This window comes from Panthera uncia, chromosome X (assembly GCF_023721935.1).
Source record: "Panthera uncia isolate 11264 chromosome X, Puncia_PCG_1.0, whole genome shotgun sequence".
In the NCBI taxonomy this organism is placed as follows: Eukaryota; Metazoa; Chordata; class Mammalia; order Carnivora; family Felidae; genus Panthera; species Panthera uncia.
In genome coordinates this window covers 110,155,226-110,176,527 of record NC_064817.1, presented here as the reverse complement: position 1 = coordinate 110,176,527, position 21,302 = coordinate 110,155,226, and the positions used below count along the sequence as shown (strand labels likewise).

Below are 21,302 nucleotides of genomic sequence, written 5' to 3'. Positions count from 1 at the left end.
ACACCCACCTCCTTCCTCCCAATTATTCCTAACCCCTGGCACTACTAATCAGTTTTCAGTCTCTGTAATGAGAATGTTGTATAAATAGTCACAGAGTATGTGAGCTTTTGAGACTGGCGTTTTTCATTGAGCACAGCGCCTTTGAGATCCATCTAGGTTGCTACATGTTTCAATAGTCGGTTCCTTTTTGTCGTTGAGAAGTATTCCATGATGTGGATGTACCACAAATTGTTTATTCACCTACTGAGGAACATTTCGATTGTTTCCAGGTTTTGCTATCGTAATAATGTGCTATAAACTTAAATGTACAGTTTTCTGTGCGGATGTAACTTTTTAATTTCCCTGGAATAAATGCCCAGCAATGCAATTTCTGGGTCATATGGTATGTTTAAGCTAAAGTTGAATGTTAAGCTTTTAAATACACTGCCACACTGGGGCGCTTGGGTGGCCCAGTCAGTTAAGCGGCTGACTTCGGCCTAGGTCACGATCTCGCGATTCGTTGGGTTCTAGCCCTGTGTCGGGCCCTGTACCGACAGCTGGGATCCTGGAGCCTGCTTCGGATTCTGTGTCTCCCTCCCTCTCAGCCCCTCCCCTGCTCATGCTCTGTCTCTCTCTGTCTCTCAAAAATAAATAAATGTTAAATAAACTGCTATACTGTTTTCCAAAATAGATGTGCCACGTCTACATTCCCACCAACAATGGGTGAATGATCCAGTTTCTGGGCATCCTTGCCAGCATTTGGTATTGTCGCTGTTTTTTTTGTTTTTTGTTTTTTTTACTTTAGACACTTTCATAGGCATGTTGTGATAGCTCACTGTGTTTTAATTTGCATTTCCCTAATGGTTCATGATGTTGAACACCTTATAACTTACTATCTGTATATCCTCTTCAGTGAAATGTATGTTCATTGTTTGATTTCTTGTTCAATTTTTAAAAAAATGTAAACATGAGTCCTTTCTCAGATGCATGGTTTGCAAATACTGTGTCTAAGACTGTTGCTTATCTTTCCATCCTCGTAACTGAGTCGCACAGCCAAAGTTTTAAATTTTGATGTAGCTCAATTTAACATTTTTTAACGACCATACCTTTAGTGTCGCATTTAGAACTCTTCCACTAACATGAATCTTGAAGTTTTTTTTTTTTCCCATTAAAAATATTGTATAGTTTTACGCTTTAGATTTATTCTGGTGTTCCATTTTGAGTTAATGTTCTGGTGTTCCATTTTGAGTTAATGTTTCTAATGTATGAGGTTTAGGTTGATTTTTTTTTTTTTCCTGTGGGTGTCTGATTCCTCTAGCACCATTTCTTAAAAAGAGAATCCTTGCTTGTTGAATTGCTTGTGCGTTTTGTTGTTTTTTTTTTTTTTTTCACAAATCAGTTGAATATCTTGTTTTGGGTCGATTTCTAGGTTCCCTCTTCCGTTTGATTGGCGTATGTGTGCCTTCCTCTGCCAACGCCACCTGTCTTCATTACTAAAGCTGTCTAGTAAGCTTTTATATCAGGGAGAGTGATTTCTCCCACGTTTGGATTGTGTGGCAAGATTATTTTGTTGCAGGGTGGGGGGGGGGGTTACCAAATTACTTTATTTCAAGGAGTGGTACAAATGAAAGAAGTAGATGTTTTGGTACAACTTGGAGAAAAGGTAAACGTAACCCCAATATGCACGCACTGCCCCGCTGACCTGGGAGGTCACCCTTGAGGCAATGGGAAGACAGCGTAAGGCATAGCTCTCCTTATCACTGTTTCCCAAGGTGTGCTTGTCATAGACACTTGGCCCTGCCAGATTCCAGAGCCCCCCGTCTCGCCCAGGTTGATTATGTGGTCGCCGACTTCTCCGGTGAATTTCACCTGCTCGTTCACGTAATGCGTCTCCGTGAAGTCCTTCGGACAGGGTCGTTTTTATGAGTGGCCAGTTCGTGCAGTTCCAGGGGTGAGTGATTCACGCTCTTCTCCAAATGTAATGCACACTCTATTCGCAGTCATATCAGGGTCTGGTTCCTTGATACCCTGAAGGAAGATTCGGGCACCTGGTTGGTTTTGCAGCTTCATCAGTTTCTCGGCATGTTCCCTCTCCTCGTGCGATTGGCGAAGAAAACGTTTGGCAGAGTTCTTCAAGGCCACGCCTTTGCGGTCAAAGTAGTAAGGCGTGTTAGGTAGACGGGGGAGGCGTAGAGCTCCAGGTTGCTGTGGTGGTTGAGGGTGGCCTCTGAGTCCTGGTGGTAGTTCTGGCACACCCCTGAGGGGGAGGCGGTCGTCAGGGCGGTGGCTGAGGATGGCCAAGGACAGGGTGCGTGGCTGCGTGGTGCTGGAGTGGCTTCGGGGGCGGTGGGGAGGTTCACGGGCACCGTGAGGAGATGGCAGAGGGCTGGCTCTGAGCGGAGAGCTGGGGTGGGGGACGAGTGCCGGGCTCTGCCAACATACTATTGAAACAGGAAACTGCAGGGGCTCCTGGGTGGCTCAGTCGGTTAAGCGTCCGACTTTGGCTCAGGTCATGATCTCACAGTCTGTGAGTTCGAGCCCCGCGTCGGGCTCTGTGCTGACAGCTCAGAGCCTGGAGCCCGTTTCAGATTCTGTGTCTCCCTCTCTCTCTGCCCCTCCCCTGTTCATGCTCTGTCTCTCTCTGTCTCAAAAATAAATAAACGTTAAAAAAAAAAAAAAAAAAAGAAACACAAAACTGCAGTGACTCACAGTGGAGACTGAGTATTTTGAGGCAAGATTATTTGAATTATTCTAGGGCCCATAACTTTCTATATACATTTAAAAATAACCTGTAGCTACAAAAAACTCTTGCTGGGATTTTGATAGGGATTCCATTAAACCTGTGTGTGTATTTGGAGGAATTTACATCTTCACTCTGTTGAGTTTTCCAGCCCCTGGACATGGTATGGACACATATGTCCATTTCTTTAGATCTTTGATTTCTTTCATCAGCATTTTGTAATTGTTAGCATACAGGTCTTCTATATCAACTTATCCTTGAACAAGACACTTTGAACTGCATAGGTCTGCTTATGTGCAGTTTTTTTTTTTTTTTTTAGTAGACCCACAATGTTACATTAGTTTCAGGTGTGCACCATAGCGATTTGACGAGTTTATACATTATGCTGTGTTCAATTCAAGTGAAGTTACCATATTTCCTGATATGTTGCCGTCACGGTACCGTTGACTATATTCCATACATTGTGCCTTTTATTCCCATGACTTATTCATTCCATAACTAGAAGTCTGTATCTCCTACTCTCCTTTACCCATTTTGCCCAACCCCAAAGCTCCTCCTCTCTGGCAACCATCAGTTTGTTCTCTGTATTTATAGGTCTGATGTTGCTTTCTGTCTATTCTTTTTTTTTTTTTTAGGTTTCCCTTATGAGTGAAATAATATGGTATTTGTCTTTCTCTGTCTCACTTATTTCACTTAGCATAATAGCCTCTAGGTCCATCCACGTTGTCTCAAATGGCACAATCTCATCCTTTTTTATGGTGGCATCATATTCCATCATACAGATGGCCACATCTTCCTTATCCATTTGTCTATTGAAGGACACTTAGATTGCTTCCGTATCTTGGCTATTGTAAATAACGCTTCAGTAAACATAGGGGTACATATATCCTTTCAAATTAGTGTTTTCGTCTCCTTTCGGTAAATACCCAATAGTGCAATTATTGGGTCTTATCATATTTCTGTTTTTAATTTTTTGAGGGTCCTCCACACTGTTATCCATATTGAGTCTGTCAATCTACATTCTCACCAACAGTTCCTTTTCCTTTAAATCCTTGCCAAAACTGGTTGTTTCTTGTCTTTTTGAGTTTTGGCCATTCTAAGACAGGTAAAGTGATATCTCATTTTTTTTTTTTAAGTAGATTCTAAGTAGACTCCCAGCATGACCTGACTTGAACTCATGACCCTGAGATCAAGACCTGAGCTAAGATCAAGAGTTGGATGCTTAACTGACTGAGCCACCCAGGCGCCCCTCATTGTGGTTTTTGATTTGCATTTCTCTGATGATTAGTGATGTCGAGCATCTCTCCACGTGTATGTTGGCCCTCTGTATGTCTTCCTTGAAAAAATGTCTATTCCAGTCCTCTGCCCAGTTTTTAATCAGATTTTTTCCATGTTGAGTATAAGTTCTTTATATATCATAGATATTAACACCTTGTCAGATACATCATTTGCAATATCCTCTCCCGTTCAGTAGGTTGTCAGTAGTTTTTGTTTTCTTGATGGTTTCCTTTGATGTGCAAAAGCTTTTTATTTTGAAGTAGTCTCAGTAATTACATTTTGCTTTTGTTTTCCTTGCCTCAGGAGACGCATCTAGAAAAATGTTGCTGTGGCCAGTGTTAGAGAAATTACTGACTGTTCTCTTGTAGCATTCTTATGGTTTCAGGTCTCACATTTAAGTCTTTTTTACAAGCTTATTTATTTTTGACAGAGAAGGGAGGAAGGGGCAGAGAGAGAGGGCGAGAGAGAGAATCCCAAGTAGGCTCTGCCCTGGCAGAGCCTGACGTGGGGCCTGAACTCATGAACCAGGAAATCATGACCTGAGCCAAAATCTAGAGTCGGATACTTAACCAACTGAGCCATTCAGGTGCCTGTAGGTGTTTAATCCATTTTGAGTTTATTTTTGTGTAGGGTGTTAAAAGGTGGTCTAGTTTCGTTTACGTGTAGCTGTCCAGTTTTCCCAGCACAGTTTATTGCAGATACTGTCTTTTCTCCATTGTATATTCTTGCCTCTTCTGTTGTAGTTTTTAAAAAACTTTATTTATTTTGAGAGAAAGAGAATGAGTGGGAGAGGGGTAGAGAGAGAGGAAGACAGAGGATCTGAAGTGGTGCTTGAACTCATGAACCATGAGATCAGGACCTGAGCCCAAGTCAGACGCTTAACCGACTGAGCCACCAGGCGCCCCTCCTCTGTCATAGACTAATTGACCATATAATTGTGGGTTTATTTTGAAGCTCTTTATTCTTTTCCATTGATCTGTGTCTGTTTTTTTTTTTTTTGCCAGGACCATACTGTTTTGATTACTACAGCTTTGTAGTATATCTTGAAATCTGAGAGTGTAATACCTCCAGCCTTGTTCTTCTGTCTCCAGATTGCTTTGACTCTTTGGGATCTTTTGTGGTTCCATACAAATTTTGGTATTATTTGTTCTAGGTAGGTGAAAAATGCTATTGGTGTTTTCATAGAGATTGCATTGAATCTGCAGACTGGTTTGGGTAATATGGACATTTTAACAATTGCCAATATTCTTCCAATCCATGGTGGACTATCTTTCCATTTGTTTGCATCATCTTCAGTTTCTTTCCTCAGTGTTTTATAGTTTTCTGAGTTACAGGTCTTTCACCTCTTTGGTTAAGTTTATTTCTAAGTATTTTCTTCTTTTTAGTGCAATTGTAAATGGTGGTGTTTTCTTAATGTCTCTTTCTGCTACTTTGTTATACGTGGATTTTTTTTATAGTACTTTAAATATATTTTCTTTTTTATGACTTGCTTATTTAAAAAAAATTTTTTTTAACGTTTATTCGTTTTTTTGATAGAGACAGAGAGTGAGTGGGGGTGGGACAGAGAGAGAGGGAGACACAGAATCTGAAGCAGGCTCCATCCAGGCTCTGACCTGACAGCACAGAGCCTGACGCGGGGCTCAAACTCACAGACTGTGAGATCATGACCTGAGCTGAAGTCGAACGCTTAACCGACTGAGCCACCCAGGCGCCCCTTTTATGATTTGCTTATTAATATTTTCTTTCCTTTAGCTTATTTTGTTGTAAGAATACAATATGTAAGATAACATACACAATATGTGTTATCCCACTGCTTATGTTGTTGGTAAGGCTTCCAGTCAACAGGTTATTGGTAGTTAAGTTTTGGGGGACTCAAAAGTTATACAAGGATTTTGATTACTACAGCATTGTAGTATATCTTGAAATCTGGGATTGTGATACCTCCAGCCTTGTTGTTCTTTCTCAAGATTGTTTTGGCTATTTAGGGTTGGCTCCCCTAAGCCCCGTGTTGTCAAGGATCAACTGTACATGTTTTGGTAGGTGTAAATCTATGTATTTCATTTTATTTAGAGTAATTTTAAATATTGCATTTTTAATATCTGGCTTTGCATATTCATTCTTAGCAAACAGGAATGCAGTTTATTTTTGCACATTAATTTTGTATCTTCTGACCTTGATGAAATCACTCCTGGTTCTAGGAGTTTATTTTTCTTTTTGTAGATTGCTTGACGTGTTCTATGATAAAATCTGCAATTTCATATTATTTGCAGAGTTATAATTTTGTTTCTTCATTTCCACTCTGTATGCCTATGTATATATACATACATACATCTATATCTATATCTATATCTATATCTGTATCTATATCTCCTACTGTAATTGCTAGAACTCTCAGTACTGTGTTAAATCACAGTGGTGAGAAAAAATCCTTATCTTGGGGCACCTGGCTAGCTCAGTGGGTTAAGCATCTGACTCTTGGTTTTGGCTCGGGTCATCATCTCACAGTTGATGGGTTTGAGCCTCCCATTGGGCTCAGGGCTAACAGCACAGAGCCTGCTTGGGATTCTCTGTCTCCCTTTCTCTCTGCCCCTCCGTCACTCGCATGCACTCTTGTGCGTGTGCTCACTCTCTCTCAAAAATAGACAGGTACTGTATATTTTCACTCTTATGTGGATCCTGAGAAACTTAACAGAAGACCATGGGGGAGGGGAAGGAGGAAAAAAAAGTTAGAGAGGGAGGGAGGCAAACCATAAGAGACTAAAACTGAGAACAAACTGAGGGTTGATGGGCGGGTGGAGGAGAGGGGAAAGTGGGTGATGGGCATGGAGGAGGGCACCTGTTGGGATGAGCGCTGGGTGTTGTATGGAAACCAATTTGACAATAAATTTCCTATTAAAAATATATAAATAAATAAAAATTAAAATAAATAAATAAACTTTAAAAAATTTAAAAAAAAATCCTTATCTTAAACCAAGAAACAGATTGTTAACTGTAGAGAACACACTGATGGCTACCAGAGGGAGGAAGGGGGGGTGGGTGAAATAGGTGATGAGGATTAAAGAGTACGCTTATCATGATGAACACTGACTAATATGTAGAATTATTGAATCACTGTATTGTACACCTGAAACTAATAAAGCACTATGTTAACTATACTGAAATTAAAATGAAAAGGCTTTAATTAAAAAAAAAATCTTTGTCTTATTCCTGATCCTAGTGGGGAAGTATTCAGTCTTTCTACAATAAGTACAATGTGAGATGTAGGCTTTTTCTAGATGTTCTTTATTGAGTTGAGGGTAATACTCCTCTTTCCTGAGCCAAGATTTTTTTTTTTTAAATCCTGAATGTGTACTGGATTTTGTCATACTTTCTGTCAGTTGATAGGATCATAGCATTTTCCTTTTTTATCTTGTTGATAATGTGGATTATAGTGATTGACTATCAAATGCTGAACCAGCCTTGTATACCTAGGAAAATCCCACTTGGTCATGAGATATATCTATATATCTATATCTATATATCTATATATATAAAACATATATGTTATATATGTATATATATGTATATACACGTATATATATGTATATACATATATATATATATATATATATACACATATGATAGATTTAGTTGACTATTGTTGAGGATTTTTGCATGTAATTTCATTAATGATATTGGTCTTTTCTTTTTTTGTACTTTGGTTTTGGTTTATGGTAATAATGGCCTCCTAAAATGAGTTGGGAAATGCTTCCTCATTTGTATGTTCTGGAACAGTTTATGTTCCGGCATGAATGCATTCTTTGTATGTTTGGTAGAATTCGCCAGTGAAGCAGTGTGGTTCTGGAGAATTCTTTTTGGGGAACTTTTTGATTACAAATTCAGTTTCTTTCGTGGTGGTAAGGCTATTCAGCTTGCTCATCTTGTTTGAGTTTTGCTGGTTTGTTGTTTTCAAGGAATTTGTCTATTTCTTTAACTTGTTGAATTTATGGGCATAAAGTTGTTTGTAGTATTGTGTTCCCTTATTATTTTTGACGGTCGCGGGATCGGTAGTAGCAGACTCTATTTTATTCCTGATAGTGGTGATTTGTTTCTTCTCTTTTTCTCTTCTCAGTGTTGCTACAGGTTTATCAACTTTACTGATTTTTCCAAAGAACCACCTTTTTGTTTAATTAATTTTCTCTATTGTTTTGCTGTTAATTTCGTTGATCCCTGCTCTGATACTTAGTATTTCCTTCCTTCTGCTCGCTTTGTTTTCTTCTTCCTTGTGTTTTCTTGAGATAGGAAAGTAGATTGTTTACTTGAAATCTTTCATTGGAATGTGATCATTACTGCTATAAATTTCTCTCTTGGCACTGCCTTGGCTGCATCCCCCCAAGTTGATGTGTTACATGTTTTTTTTTATTCAGTTTGTTGTACTTTTGCATTTCCCTTGAGACTCCCTCTTTGACACACGGCTTACTTAAAAGGGAGCTGTTTGGTTCTCATGTGTTTAGATATTTTCCTGTTGGCTTTCTCTTACTGATGTCTAGCTTGATTCCATTATTGTCAGAGAATACGCTGTATAATTTAAAGTTTTAAAATTTGTTTTATGGCCGAGAATATGGCCTATATTTGTAGATATTCCACGGTTCTTGAAAAAACTGGGTATTCTGCTGTTGGGTGGAGTGTTCTTTGCATGTCAGTTAACTCCTGTCGGTTGAGTGTGGTGTTCATGTGATCTGTGTTGCTGATTTTTTGTCTAGCACTCCTGTCGCTTGCTTGGAGGTGGGTGTTGAAGTCCTCAACTATAATTTTGGATTTGCCAACTAATCTTTTCAGCTTGATCAGTTTTAGCTTCATGTGTTTTGAGGCTCTGCCTTTTGGTGTACACATTTAGGATCTTTATGATTTCCTGGTGGATTAATCCTTTTAGCATTGAATGTCCTTCTTTACTGCCAGGTTTTCCTTTGCTCTGATGTTTCCTTTCTTTTCTTTTTTTTAAGTAAACTCTTCTCCCAACGTGGGACTCGAACTCATGACCCTGGGATCAAGAGTCCCATGCTTTAGCAACTGAGCCACCCGGGCACCCTATTTAGAATTTTTACGTGTATCTTATTGTGTCATTGTTGTAGCTGTTGCTCCGGGTTTCACAATATGCATATGTGACTTATTACAGTCTACTGGCATTGGCGTTTTAATACTTCAAATGAAGTATGAAGCCTTGCCTTGATTTTGGTTCCTTCTCCTTCCCCACTTTCAAATGTCATTGCCTTGATAGATGATATTAGTTCTTTTGTTTTAAATATCAAACATGATTTGTGAAACTCATGAGGAGAGGGATAAGCCTAATGAATATGTATGTATGCTGTTTCCATTGCTTCATCTTTCTATCCGTTGCTTCCCATCCAATTCTTTTATCGTTTGCTTCTCTTTTAAAAACTTCCTTTATGGTCTTCAAGCTGTACTACAAAGGCGTAATCATCAAGACGGTATGGTGCTGGTACAAGAACAGACACTCAGATCAAGGGAACAGAATAGAGAACCCAGAAATGGGCCCACAAACGTAGGGCCAACTCATCTTTGACAAAGCAGGAAAGAATATCCAATGGAATAAACACAGTCTCTTCAGCAAGTGGTGCTGGGAAAACTGGATAGCGACACGCAGAAGAAGGAACATGGACCACTTTCTTACACCAGACACAAAAATAAACTCAAAATGGATGAAAGACCTAAACATAAGACAGGAAAGCCATCAGAATCCTCGAGGAGAAAGCAGGCAAAAACCTCTTTGACCTCGGCCGCAGCAACTTCTTACTCAACACGTCTCTGGAGACAAGGGAAAGAAAAGCAAAAATGAACTATTTGGGACCTCATCAAAATAAAGAGCTTCTGCACAGCGAGGAAACAATCAGCAAAACTAAAAGGCACCTGACAGAATGGGAGAAGATATTTGCAAACGACATATCAGATAAAAGGGTTTATGTCCAAAACCTATAAAGAACTTATCAAACTCAACACCCAAAAAACAAATAATCCAGTGAAGAAATGGGCAAAAGACATGAATAGACACTTCTCCAAAGAAGACATCCAGATGGCCAACTGACACATGAAAAAATGCTCAACAGTCTCATCATCAGGGAAATACAAATCAAAACCACAATGAGATACCACCTCACACCGGTCAGAATGGCTCACATGAACAACTCAGGCAACAACAGGTGTTGATGAGGATGTGGAGAAAGAGGATCTCTTTTGCATTGTTGGTGGGAATGCAAGCTGGTGCGGACACTCTGGAAAACCAGTATGGAGGTTCCTCAAAAAATTAAAAATAGAAATAGCCTACAACCCAGCAATTGCACTACTAGGCATTTATCCAAGGGATACAGTTATGCTGTTTCGAAGGGGCACAGGCACCCCCATGTTTATAGCAGCACTATCGACAATAGCCAAAGTATGGAAAGATCCCAAATGTCCATCGATGGATGAATGCATAAAGAAGTGGTATATATATTCAATGGAGTATTACTCGGCAATCAAAAAGAATGAAATCTTGCCGTTTGCATCTACGTGGATGGAACTGGAGGGTATTATGCTAAGCGAGATTAGTCAGAGAAAGACAAACATCATATGACTTCACTCATATGAGGACTTTAAGAGACAAAACAGATGAACATAAGGGAAGGGAAACAAAAATAATATAAAAACAGGGAGGGGGACAAAACAGAAGAGACTCATAAATATGGAGAATAAACAGAGCGTTACTGGAGGGGTGGTGGGAGGGGGGATGGGCTAAATGGGGAAGGGGCATTAAGGAATCTACTCCTGAAATCATTGTTGCACTAGATGCTAACTAACTTGGATATAAATGAAAAAAATAAATGAAAATTAAAAAAAATCAAGTTCACCTAAAGAGTATGTATAAATAAGTAAATACATACATACATACATACTTGATGTAGCCATTTTTTAAAGATAGGTCTCCTGATACTAAAGTCTTTCCATTTTCCTTTGTCTGACAATGATGTTACCACTTCTTTCCTGAAGGATAATTTCACTATATAGAATATAGACATAGATATAGAATTTGTGGTTGACATTTCTTTTCCAGGACTTGAAAAAATGTTGCGCCATTTCCTTCTGGCCTCCGTGTTTCAGAGGAGAAGTCTACTGTCATTCAAATTGTCCCCGTTCTGTAGATAATGTGCCAAAAAACCCTGGCAGCCATCAAGATTTTTTGTTCGTCTTTAGCTCTCAGAAGTTTAGTTGTGATGTATTTTGGCGTGAGTTCCTTTGGCTTTGTACTGTTTGGGGTTCATTCAACATCTTGAATCTGTAACTTTTCTTCTTTTGCCAAAATTGGGAGAATTTCAGCTATTGTATCTTTGGCCCCACTTTCTTTTTCCTCTGCATCTGGGATTCTGATGACATGAATGTTGCATCTATTTTATTGTCCTAGAGGTCTCTGAGTCTCTCTTCATTAGTCTGTATTTTCTCTCTTATCAAGTAAATTCTGTTCAGTGTTTGGTGAGTTCTGCATTCTCTTTGAATTTGCTGAGTCTGTCCTCTGTCATCTCCACTGTGCTGTTGAACCCATCTGGAGATGTGTTTTTTTGTTTTTAGTTTATTGTGTTTTTCTTTAGCTTTATAATTTCCATTTTCTTCTTTTTTTTATAACCTCTACTTTTTTGCTGAGGTTTTCTAATTAGAAAATTTAAAATTAAAAAATATTTTTTTTAATGTTTGTTTATTTTTTGAGAGAGAGAGACAGACAGACAGAGCATGAACAGGGAAGGGGCAGAGAGAGAGGGAGACACAGAATATGAAGCAGACTCCAGGCTTCGAGCTGTCAGCACAGAGCCCGATCATGACGTGAGCCGAAGTCAGACGCTTAACCATCTGAGACACCCAGGCACCCCGAGGTTTTCTACTTTTTAAAATTTTTTTGAGCTAATCTGTATTTGGCTGTTGAAACGTTTTTATGATGGCTGCTTTAATATTCTTGTCAGATAATTTCAACCTGTGATTCATTTCAGTGTTGTTATCACTTGATTGTCTTTTCTTTTTTAATTTTTTTAATGTTTATTGATTTTTGAGAGAGAGGGAGAGAGAGACAGAGCTCGAGAAGGGAAGGGCCAGAGAGAGAGGGAGACACAGAATCTGAAGCAGGCTCCAGGCTCCGAGCTGTCAGCACAGAGCCCGACGCGGGGCTCGGACTCACTAATCGTGAGATCATGACCTGAGCCAAAGTCGGACCCTTAACCGACTGAGCCACCCAGGCGCCCCTTGATTGTCTTTTCTTATTCAAGTTGTGATTTTCCTGGTTCTTTGTGTAATGATTGGTTTTCATTTGTTTTCTGGACCTTTTATCCAGTATGTTAGTAGACTCTGGGTCCTGTTCAGTAGGCAGTCAGCTGTTAGGCCTAGCCCACATGTTCTGGTTAATTTTTCTGGGCTGTGATTCCAATGCCAATTTAACATTCAGATCTTTTGTAATATTATTTTGGTAATTAAAGTTCCAAGTCAGTTGGTGTTATAATATAGAGATTATCTGGGTGGGCCTGACTCAATCAGGTATGTCCTTTAAAAGCAGAGAGTTTTCTCTAGTTGCTACCAAAAGGAGAAGTCATATTCAAAGTACATGACAGATTCAATGAAGTGTTCGTAGCTTTGAAGATTTGTGGGGGTGCGGGTGCATGTGGAAGGACCAAAGAGTGTTCTCTAGGTAGGAGCTGGGAGCCATTTCCGGCTGAGACCCAGCAAGAAATCAGGGATTTCTGGGGCGCCTGGGTGGCTTAGTTGGTTAAGCATCTGACTCTTGATTTTGGCTCAGGTCATGATCTCTTGGTTTGTGAGACTGAGCCCTGTGTCAGACTCCATGCTGACAGCATGGAGCCTGCTTGGGGCTCGCTCGTGCTCGCTCTCTCTCTTTCTCTCTCTCTCTCTCTCTCTCTCTCTCCCCCCCCCCCGCCCCTCCCCTGGTCGTGCTCTGTCTCTCTCAAAATAAATAAATAAATTTGAAAAAGAAATCAGGGATTTCAGTCCTATAGCCAAATGAAATTTAATGCTGTCAACAACCTTAATGCATCTGAAAGTGGATTATGCCCTAGAGCCTTCAGATAGGAGCCTAGTTGGCTGACACCTTGACTTTGGCCTTGTGAGACTTGAGATTGCTTGTACTTACTTCTGTTTACTGAACTGTGATATAACAAAGGGATATTGTTTTAAGCCACTAAGTTTATGGCAGTTTGTTTTGTGACAATAGAAAACTAACACTCCATCATTAGTATTTCATTTGTGATAAACATTGCTTTTCATGAAGTCCTTTTTGAACTATTGGTACCTCTGGGAGGGTAAACATTCCATTTTGAGAACATTAATTTGAGTTTATAAAAGCTTTATCGTTTTAGCTTTTATTTTTTAGTGTATGATATATCTTTTTTTTAATTTTTTTTTAACGTTTCTTTATTTTTGAGAGAGACAGAGACAGAATGTGAGTGGGTTAGGAGCAGAGAGAGAGAGGGAGACACAGAATCCGAAGCAGGCTCCAGGCTCCGAGCTGTCAGCACAGAGCCCGACGCGGGGCTCGAACTCACCAGCTGTGAGATCATGACCTGAGCTTAAGTCGGACGCTCAACCGACTGAGCCACCCAGGCGCCCCGTGATACATCTTTTTTAAAAAAAAGATTTTATTTTTAATCTCTACACCCAGCATGAGGCTTGAGCTCACAACCCTGAGATCAAGAATCGCATGCTCTGCTGACTAATCCAGCCAGGTGCCCCTATGATATATCTTGAAAAGATTTTGTGTATGAAGTGAGGTTAATATTTCAGGTTAATTTTTTGTTCTTTACAAATAGGGATTTTTGGGGCACCTGGCTGGCTCAGATAGTTAAGCGTCCAACTTTGGCCCAGGTCATGATCTCACGGTTTGTGAGTTCAAGCCCCACGTTGGGCTCTGTGCTGACAGCCCAGAGCCTGGAGCCTGCTTCTGATTCTGTGTCTCCCTCTCTCTCTGCCCCTCCCCTGCTTGCATTCTCTCTCTCTCTCTCAAAAATAAACGTTAAAATTTAAAAAAAAAAATGTATTTTTTTTCCAGTACTATTGATTGAGAAGACTCTCTTTTCCCCCTTCTTATTATCTTGTTACCTTTGTCAGAAATCAGTTGACTCTGTACATATGAGTTTGTTATTGAGCTGTCAATTCTGTTTGCATATATTTGAATGTATACAAATGCGTGTGTATTACACATCTCATTGCTTTTCTTAAATTTTTTAGTTCAGCGCCTTCATATTAAGATTCATTTTTATTTCTATGCTCTTATCTGGTCTGATGCTTCCAACTGTTGCCTGATGTGCATATACCATATTTTTTCCCTAACATCTCTCCGAGGTATTGACATCTAGGTGGCTCAAAACACCTTACTTCCGGATACTGCCACAACCCCTCTGGAATAATGGGATAATTTATTTGGGATGTATATTCAGGAGCAGAATGTCTGGGTCTTAGGATAGACATATTCCTGATCTAATTGCTGCCAGATTTTTCTTCATCTTGGCTCCACCAATCTACACTCCCACCAGCAGTGCGTGTAGATTTCTATACTGCATATTGATGCCAATTCTTGGCATTATTCTCCGTTATAATTTTTGATAGTTTAATAGAGAAAGTGCTATCTTATTGTTTTAATTGGTGTTTTCCTTATGCCTGTGAATTAGAACATATCTCTTTGTGCTTTTCAGACTGTTGGGTTTCCTCTTTTCTCAATTGCCTGCTTATAATCATTGCCCACTTTTGTACTAGAATTATAAAATTGAAGGCTTTTCCGAATGTTCGAGATATTAATCCATTATCAGCTTTAGACATTGCAAATAATGTTTTCCATTCCGTCACGTGTCAACTGACTTTGTGATTCTCTTATGCTTTGTTGAATTGAAGTCCTCAATTTGAATTTATTAATTTCATCAGTTTTTGTTTTATAATCTCTGGGGTTTTTTTAAGGTTTGTTTGAGACATACTTCCTTGCCCCCGGGTCATAAAACTATTCTTTTACATTTTTATACTAACTTTATAGCTTTGTCTTTCGCATCTAAACTTCTAATCTTTAAGTCGACAATTTGATAACAGGATTGATGAACGTATAGGGAAAGTATACTCACATATACTATTGGTAGGAATAGAGTTCTGGAGGTCATTTAGGCCTTTTCAGAAGCCTCAAAAATGCGTATTTTTGACAGAAATTAAGGAGATAATTATAAATGTAAAAAAAAAAACCGGTCTCAAAGGATATATTTTGCAGTTATTGTGATAGCGAACTATTGAAAACAATCCAAATATCCAACAATGAGAATTTTGGTACCAATTAAACAATTGACTGTTGAGCTATTAACATCATGTAGTTTGCCAGAATAGCCAAAACGGTAGGGAGTTGCTGTTTAACAGGTATGAAGTTTTAGTTATGCATGATGAATAAGTCCTAGAGTTCTGCTGTATATTGTTATGCCTATAATTAAAATAAATAAATAAAAGGAACAAAGTTGGAGAACTTGTGCTTCCTCTTTTAAAAATTTACTACAAGGCTATAGTAATCAAGACAATGTAGTACTGGCATAAGGATAGACAGACTATATTAGTTTCCTATTACTGCTGTAACAAATTGCCACAATTTCAGTGGCTCTAAAAAAAATTTATTATCTTATGCTTTTGGAGGTCACGAATTCAAAATCAGTCTCACGAGGCTAAAGTCAAAGTGTTTTTTGGGGCTGGTTGTGTCTGTAAGCTCAGAGAGGCCAATTTATTTCCTTGGCGTTTTCAGCTTCTAGAGCCTGCCTACATTACTGGCTCATAGCTCCTTCCTTGTGTTAATTTCGGTCTCTTGTTTCCATAGTCATTGCCTCCTACTGACTATGATCCTATTGTCTGTCTCTTACAGGGATCCTTGTAATTACATTATGCCCACTAGATTCCTATGAAATCTTCCCATCTCAAGATCTTAATTACATCTACAAAGTCCCTTTGGCTCTATAAGGCAACATATTCATAGTTTCTGGGGATTAGGATGTGGGCATATTTTGGGGGCCACTATTCAGCCTCCCGTACAGAACAGTGGATTAGAACTGAGAGTCCATAAATTCTCAAATTTATGGTTATTGATTTTGACAGGGGTATCAAGACAATTCAGTGGGTCAAAGAACGGTCTTTTTAACAAATGGTGCTAGGGCAATTGGATATGCACATGCAAAAGAATGAATCCCTGCCTTGTGTTATATAAAAAAAAACAACTCAAAAATGGATCATAGAACTAAATGTAAGAATGAAAATTACAAAACTCTTAGAAGAAAACTTCGGCATAAATTTTCATGAAATTGTATTAGGCAATAGTTTCTCAGGACACCTGAAGCATACGTGCACAAAAACAAAGGAAACAATTGACAAACTGAATCTCATCAAAATTTTTGCATCAGAAGGCACTGGCAGAGAATGAAGGTACAACCTACAGGGGCACCTGGGTGACTCAGTGGCTGAGCATCTGATGCTTGATTTCAGCCCAGGTCACAATCCCAGGGTAGCGGGATCAAGCCCGTGTTGGGGTCCATGCTGAGTGTGGAGCTTGCTTGAAGTTCTCTCTCCCTCCCTCCCTCCCTCCCTCCCTCCCTCTCCCTGTCCCTGTCCCTGTCCCTCTCCCTCTCTCTCTCTCTCTCTCCCCCCGCCCCTCCACTTCATGTTCTCTCTCTGTCTCAAAAACTACAACACACAGGAGAAAAATTTTGCAAATTGTATTTGATAAGGGACTTTTTATTTTATTTATTTTTTTAAATGTTTGTTTATTCTTGAGAGAGAGAAAGAACATGAGCGGGGGGGGGGGTAGAGAGAGAGGGAAACACAGAATCTGAAGCAGGTTCTAGGCTGAACTGTCAGCACAGAGCCTGATGCACGGCTCAAATTTATGAACCACGAGATTATGACCTGAGCTGAAGTCGGATACTTAACTGACTGAGCCACCCAGGCACCCTGATAAGGGACTTTTTAAGCAGCATATATAAATAGTTTTTACAATTCAGCAATAAAAATACAACCCAATTTAAAATTGGCAAAATATCTGATCAGATATTTCTGCAAAGAAGATATTACAAGTGACCAGAAAACATGTGAAAAGACGTTCACATTAGTCATTAGGGAAATGCAAATCAAAACTGCAATTAAAAATTTTTTTTTTCAAAACCACAATTAGAGACTACTACTTAAAACCCACTAGGATGGCTATAATCACCAAAATGGAAAATAAATTCAGGGAAGATATGGAGAAATTGGAATCCTCATACATCGCTCTTGATGATGTAATATGGTGCAGCTGCTGTGGAAAATAATTTGTTGATTTCTGAAGAAGTTAGAGTTCTACTTGTAGGTATGTACTGGAGAGAAATTAAAACTTATGCCCACACAAAAGCATGTACGTAAATGTTAATGGCAGTGTTATTCATAATAGCAAAAAAGTGGAAACAACTCAAGTACCCATCAACATGTGAATGGATAAGCCAACTATGGTATAGCCCTGTGAGAGAATATTATTCAGCCATAAATGGGAGTTAGGGACTGATCCATGCAACGACTTGGATGAATCTTGAAAACTTTATGCCAACTGACAGAAGCCTGTCACAAAAGGCCACGTTTTGTATGATTCCATTTATATGAAATGTCCAGAATAGGTAAATCCATAGAGACAGAAAGTAGATTAGTTGGTTACTGAGGGCTTTGGAACGGGCTTGAGGGGAAACGGGATGGGTACAGAGTTTCTTTTGGTGGTGATTAAAATGTTTTAAAATTAATTTTACATGGTTCCACAACTCTGTGAATGTAATAAAAACCATTAAATTGTATACTTTCTTTAGTCATATACTTGGATTCCTTTCTCTGTTTTTCTCTGTTCTTTGCATATCTGTATAACCAGTTTCTGATTCTTTTTTCCATTAGATTTATGTATAACGTCTTATACATATATCAGTCAATATTAAGTTGATGGTTGTTTATGTCTGATTTTACTCTCATCCTTTCCCCACATTTTAGGTATATGGTGTCATACTTTATACTTTTTGTGTGTGTGAATCCCCTGACTGGTTTTTATAGGTACTTATTTTAACTGCTTTTGTGCTTCCTACTTTTCTTGCTCCTATTTGCGATCTTTCCTTTCCACTCAAAGAATCCCCTTTAGCATTTCTTGTAGGGCTGCTTTAGTGGTGATGAATTCCTTGAATTTTTGTTTGCATGGGAAACTTATTATCTTTCCGATTCTGAATGATAGCCTTGCTGGATAGACTATTCTTGGTTGCAAGTTTTTTTTTTTCTTTCAGCATTTTGTATGTATCATGCCACTCCCATCAGACCTACAGAGTTTCTGCTGAAAAATCAGCTGATAGCCTTATGGGGTTTCCCTTGTATGCACCTGTTTTCTCTTGTTACTTTTAAATTTCTCTTATCACTACCTTTTACTGTTTCGATTACTATGTCTTGGTGTGGACCTCCTTGAGTTGATTTTGTTGGGCCCTTTCCGTGCCTCCCAGATCTGGATTTTTCTTTCATTCCCCACATTCGGGAAGTTTTCAGCTATTATTTCTTCAAGTTATTGAAATTATTTCTTCAAATTCTTCAAATTATTTTTCCTCCACCTTTTCTCTCTCTTCTCCTCGATCCCTATAATGCATATTTTATTATGTTCGATGTTTTTCATTTATTCGATGTTTTTTCATTTATTCTCTTTTTTTCTATTATTCAGCTTAATTGCTTTCCATTCCTCTGTTCTCCAGTTTGCTGATCCATTCTTTTGCTTTCTCTAGTCTACTGTTTTTTCTCTCTAGTGTATTTTTCATTTCAGTTTTTGAGTTCTTCATCTCTGATTTTTTTTTTTTTTAATCTTTTCTGGCTCTTTTTTGAAGGTCTCACTGAAGTCTTCTACTCTTTTCTCAACTCCAGTGCGTGTCTTTAACAGCATTAGTTTAAATTCCCTGTCAGGCATATGCCTTATCTCCATTTTGTTTAACTATCTTGCTGTGATTTTTGTCCCGTTCTTTCATTTGGGACCTGTTTGTTGTGCTGTCTCTTTAAGGGTGGGGACTCAGTTTCCTCTCACCCTCTTGGCTCTCCCAGAGCTAAGCCAGCTGATTTTCAAAGTTCCAGGTGTTAAGCTCTGCTGATTATAAGAACTCATGAAATTACGCCCCTCTGGTATGCAAAGCCAAATGTTACAGGGATTCATCTTCCTCGTGTGGGTTCCCCGTGCCTAGGTTGCCTTGTGTGCGGGTCTGTTTCTTTCTCCTGCGGGTCTGTCCCTCCCTCCTGTGGAGAGTCCCATGGATCCGTTTAGCCTCTGACTGCGTCTCCACCCTTGCTACCCTCTTCGATGTGGCCTCTTCTCCACATTTAGCTGCGGAGGGTCTGTTCTGCCAGTCTTCAGGTTTTGTGGGTTATTTACACTGATGTGGGTGTTATCTAAGTGTATTCTTGGGACAAGGGTGAGCTTAGGATCCTCCTACTCAACCATCTTCTCTGGAAGTCGATTACCCCAAAGTTTTCAAACTGTATTTTGCTTGGGCTAGGTTGTAGGTTTTTATTTTTCCTTTTTCCTTATTTATAATTTAATTTTTTTTTTGTAATGAGCATGTATTTTTTTAAGAATAAAACTCCTGAAGCTTATGTCCTCAGTTACAGCGGTGCTCAGGAAGTAGAAGAGTCCATAAAATCTCAGCTTTTCCCCTCTCACCTCTGCTCTGGAGCCATTGGGAGGGGAGATAAACTTTGCATCATTGATATGACAGAATGAACCAGCTTCTTTCCTACAGCGCATTGGAAGAATTGAGGGGATAAGAGGCACACTGTGGTGTTCCTATTTGTTTTGAGGTAAACCCTCAGAACAGCAGGCATATCCACAATCAAATGTAAGCACCCAAAACACCTAAAGCTGGATGGAAATTAATTTTAAAACGCCTGTTATTTTCCGATGAAATTCCCCACATCTTTGTTAATTTGCATTAGTACAAGTGACATATTATTTGGCATTTGTTTGTAAGTTGTTTCATTTTGTATATTTGGTGTCTCTGAGCAGCTTGCGAGTTTTTCAAGGGCATGGGATCTTGGCTTTTATTCCTGTTCTTCTCTCCTAGAGCCCAGTAATGGTGCTTTGCACCCAGCAAGGACACAGCCCATGGAAAATGAAATGGTTATGTTGGCAGAAACCGGGAGACTTTAATCAACTATCCCTACTATCTATTTGTAGCCAGAAAGGGTTTTTGTTTTTTATTCTAAACTTTTGGGGGGGGGGGTTGCAGAGGAAGAGGGAGAGAAAGAATCTTAAGCAGGCTCCACACCCAGCATGGAACCTGACTCAGGGCTCGATCTCACAACTGTGAGATCATGACCTTGGCTGAAATCAAGAGTTGGATGCTTAACTGCCCGAGCCACCCAGGCGCCCCTGTGTATTTTATTCTAAAACTAAAGTTTTTATTTTTGGCAAGGGGTCCTCACCATCTAACTGTCTTTTAATTAACAAATGACACTTATTATTATTTCAAAGTTTTTGTGGGTCGGAAGCCTAGGCCTACCTTAGCTGGGTCCTCTTTGTGGGGTCTTACGAGGTGATTGTCAAGGTCCCAAGCGTGCCATGTAGTCATTTGGAGACTGAACTGGGGAAGAATCTGCTTTCATGTTCACTCGGGTGATTGCGGTTCAGTCTCCTGGGGTTTTGAAGACAGAGGGCCCCCTGGCCTTAGGTTGACTGGCAGCTGCCGTCAGGTCATAGAGGCCACCCCCGGTTCCTTCCTATGTAGGTTTCCCCAATATGGCCACTTACTTTAAGCCAGCAAGGAGTCTCTGAAGCCAGGCCACTAACAAAATGAAGTTTGTACAGCGTAACCTAATCACAGGAGTAACGTCTCATCACTTTGGCCATTTGTATTATTTAGAAACAAGTCACGTGTCCCAGCCATGGTCTGGATGAAGGTGTTAGACGAGAAGGTGGACACTAAGAGGAGGGCATCATGGAGATCCTTATGATTTATTTATCAGCCATACTTTGTGAATTATTTTAATTTTTTAAATGTTCATTTATTTTTGAGAGACTGTGTGTGTGCGTGCTCACACGTGAGTGGGGTAGGGGCGGGGGACAGAGGATCCCAAGCAGGCTGACAGCAGAGAGCCTAACGTGGGGCTCAAACTCATGAACTGTGAGATCATGACCTGAGCCAAAGTTGGACACTTAACCAACTGAGCCACCCAGATGCCCCTGTGATTTATTATATTTATATTTATATTTATATTTATATTTATATTTATATTTATA

General features: G+C 39.5%; 1 pseudogene; it reads right to left on the bottom strand.

The window, feature by feature from the left end:
* Positions 1-1,582: 1,582 nt before the first annotated feature.
* The window catches only part of LOC125931410 (ferritin heavy chain-like), a 32,105-nt pseudogene continuing 12,385 nt past the window's right edge, over positions 1,583-21,302 (bottom strand).